Here is a 4231-nt window from a genome sequence, read left to right as displayed (position 1 = left end):
AACACTCTCACATGAATGACTGATGACACTATGCTGAGCATCACTTATGACCGGTTTGTTCAGATTCTGGGCCTCTTTGGTGTTGGACATTGCATCCACAGTATGGATCTAGAGTATAAGCCCAAAAGGATTGATGCTTGCTTGCCTCTTGTGAAGCCTACCTCTCAGCTCACTGAAGAGGAACGTGGATATCCACTCGATGAGGTATCCATCTTTCGTGTTCCTTACTACATTCTCTATCAGTGTGTGCTTCGCGCCCTCTATCCTAAGAAGGAAGATCGCTCAAGGGCTCGCAGCTATTGTATTGACTTGATGGTTTGTATGCATGACGGACCCATTAAGCCTCTGGACCCAACCCATTTCATTTGGCATGGGATCCGTCTTTGCAGCTTCATTCAGTCATGCCAGTTCCCTCATGCTCCATTCATTCAGGCTCTGATTGATCACACTACTCCCTTTGAGGTGGTTAAGACTGTTGTGCACTCCATTTGGACGCCTCCTTCTCATATGCGCGTGCTGGCTAATGCTCAGCCTGCTGCTCCTACTCAGCCTAGGAGGACTCAGCCCACTGGTTACTCTGTTCCATCTTCCTCGACCGCTCCTCGTGGCCGTCTTGCCTCGTTCTTGGGCAAGGCTCAGTCTGCTATCATGAAGGCAATCACTTTCAGCTATCAGCAGAATCATGATGTTCAGAAGCGCCTCATCATCTCCAAGAATCAGCTCAAGCAACGCCTTCGTGACCGTGGGAGTCCTGTGAGTGATGACGATCCGATTCCCACAGCTCCGTCCTCTTCCACCTTCGGGTTCCCGTCTTGTGACGAGTACGCCGAGTTCTTTGATGGTGATGATGACATCCGCCGGGAGTGACAGAGTCCGTTTAGTTCTTCGCCCCTTTTTACTTGTTGCTGTCAAAGGGGGAGAAGTAGTATCTTAGTATGGTCATGCTATGATGTGTTGGCTATTTGTGTTAGCTATTATTCAAACTTGTTATGTTGCTACCTATGGTACTTGATCGTTTGAGACTATGTTATTATCTTGTGGCTATCAAATGTTTTTAGTCTATGTGTTATGGTGGTTTCATATGTGCATGTCTCTCACATTTATATCTCTTTGAGCTACATATGCTACCATACGAAGTTTGTGTTGTACATCCTAACATATTCATCTCATGCACATAATGAGGGGGAGCTAAAAGCAAATAGAAACATAGACATATTTTGTACTTTTGCTCTCATGATTGTCAATGCTAAAATTATTTATTACATCTATGATACTACATGTATGATTGTCATCAACAAACAAAAAGGGGGAGATTGAAAGAGCAATCATGCCCTTACATCATGTTTTGATGTTGATGACAATATACATGTAGGGGACTAACAATGGTTGTCAAGTAAATCTCAGGTGTTGGTTCATCAAAGTGTGTGGATCAAGAGCATACGAAGTGGTTTCACTCAAGGATGAAGTATTAAAATGATTTCATATTTTGTTCCCTTGAGTATAGGATCCCACACTATTAAGAGGGGATCGATAGGGTTAGTAAAAGACTTGCTCTTGCCAGAATAACTCCTTCCCATAGCTCTTTTGATCTATCACTAATCTCTGGATCATTCTTCCCCTGAGAGTGCCGCATGTCCGGGCTTTGTGCCGGATGTCCGGGCTGCTCCCCGGATATCCGGCTCGTGCCCCAGATATCCGGCTTTAGCCCTCTTCATGTCCAGTAGGTTTGTGGTTTCACGCCGGATGTCCGGGCCCTCCTGTCTTGCCGGATGTCTGGGCCCTATCCCGGATGTCCGGCCCTTGCTACCCGTGAAACTGCTATGGTTCTGTAAACATTTGTGGCCTCCCCGGATGTCCAGCCAACTGCCGGATGTCCGGGCTTTCCTGTTGTGCCGGATGTCCGGGCTTGGCCCCCGGATGTCCGCCCCTCTATTTTCTGCTCTGCTTCTGTTTTGTTCTTCAAGTGCCTTGCCAGGCCAATTGTCTGGCCCCTAGCCCGGATGTCCGTCCTGCCCGTTCACTTACACTACAACGGCCATATTTCTTCTCACACTATATATAGCCCTTCTCCCTCACGGGAGAGGGTTGACCATTCACCTTGAACAAACCCTACAACACATTCCACTCTCTCTGTCTCAATCCTCCACACCAAATCTTAGATCCCCAAGGGAATTGAGAGCATTTGAGAGAAGTTGTCCGATCAAGTGATAGATCCACTCCTTCCCCCTCTTTGCACCAAAGGAATTTGTGATTTGAGCAAGTCTTGAGCTTTTCCCCATCGTTCTTGTTACTCTTGGAGGTTGGAGACTCCTAGGCGGTAGGAGTCTTTCGGAGAGGAATCGGCCATTGTGATTACCCCTGGAAAATTTTGTGAGGGTTTGGAGACCACCCCTAGGTCTACCACTAGTGGTTGAGAAACGCCTTCGTGGTGTTGTCTCAAAGAGAGAATAGGGTGAGCCTTCGTGGCGTTGGTGTGCCTTCGTGGTAACATCCACCTCACTAAACGGTGACGTAGCTTCCCTCCAAGGAAGTGAACATCGGCATACATCCTCGTCTCTCGGAGTTACGGTTAATCCTAACCCTAACTCCCTACTTGTGGTTACTTGTCTCTTAGCACTTACATATATCATATTGTGCTTGCTTACTCATATATTTGTGCCACTTGTTTATCTTGCTTAGCTCTTAGCATCATACTTGCAATTGTTAGGCTCACTTTCATACTCCGCATTATTGCCTAAAATTGCTAAGTAATAATTAAAATTTGTAATTGTACCTATTCACCCCCCCCCTCTAGGTCCATCTCGATCCTTTCACCGGTAACCCCTTCCGGCACTCCGGTTTTATCCGAAACTCTCCGAAACACTTCCGGTGTCCGAACAACATGGTCCAATTTATCAATCTTTATGTCTCGGCCATTTCGAGACTCCTCGTCAAGTCCGTGATCACATCTGGGACTCCGAACAACCTTCGGTACATCAAATCACATAAACTCATAATACAATCGTCATCAGACGTTAAGCGTGCGGACCCTACGGGTTCAAGAACTTGTAGACATGACCGAGACACCTCTCTGGTCAATAACCAATAGCGGAACTTGGATGCTCATATTGGCTCCTACATATTCTACGAAGATCTTTATCGGTCAAAACGCACAACAACATACGTTGCTCCCTTTGTCATCGGTATGTTACTTGCCCGAGATTCGATCGTCGGTATCACTATACCTAGTTCAATCTCGTTACCGGCAAGTCTCTTTACTCGTTCCGTAATGCATCATCTCGTAACTAACTCATTAGTTACATTGCTTGCACGGCTTATAGTGATGTGCATTACAGAGAGGGCCAGAGATACCTCTCTGACAATCGGAGTGACAAATCCTAATCTCGATCTATGCCAACTCAACAAACACTATCGGAGACACCTGTAGAGCATCTTTATAATCACCCAGTTACGTTGTGACGTTTGATAGCACACTAAGTGTTCCTCCGGTATTCGGGAGTTGCATAATCTCATAGTCAGAGGAACATGTATAAGTCATGATGAAAGCAATAGCAACAAACTAAACGATCATAGTGCTAAGCCAACGGATGGGTCTTGTCCATCACATCATTCTCTAATGATGTGATCCCGTTCATCAAATGACAACACATGTCTATGGCTAGGAAACATAACCATCTTTGATAAACAAGCTAGTCAAGTAGAGGCATAATAGGGACACTCGGTTTGTCTATGTATGCACACATGTACTAAGTTTCCGGTTAATACAATTCTAGCATGAATAATAAACATTTATCATGATATAAGGAAATATAAATAACATCTTTATTATTGCCTCTAGGGCATATTTCCTTCAAGGAATAGCTAACTTAGTTGTAGCGCGGGATACGCATACCCCGCGCTACTGCTAAGTTAGCTATAACGCGTATCAAGACCCGCGCTACAGCTATTCCTTTCATTTTTCTTTTCATTTTATTTTTATTTTTATTTTCATTTTTCTTTTCTTTCTTCCTTTCTCCTTTTTCTTTTCCTTTTTATTTTATTTTTTATTCCTTGTATTTTTCTTTTAATTTTCATTTTATTCTTTCCTTTCTCATTTTTCTTTTCCGATAGACGACCGGGTCGGTTACACATCATTTGACCGATAACGATTAAGTGCATACACAAAATAAATACATATATATAAATGCTGGTTTGTCAGCGTCGACGTTTTCGTTTTTGAGTGAGCTTCTTT

Source organism: Aegilops tauschii, chromosome 4 (genome assembly GCF_002575655.3).
Source record: "Aegilops tauschii subsp. strangulata cultivar AL8/78 chromosome 4, Aet v6.0, whole genome shotgun sequence".
Taxonomy (NCBI): Eukaryota; Viridiplantae; Streptophyta; class Magnoliopsida; order Poales; family Poaceae; genus Aegilops; species Aegilops tauschii.
The sequence above is the reverse complement of the archived record's forward strand: the minus strand, read 5'-3'. Positions refer to the sequence as shown.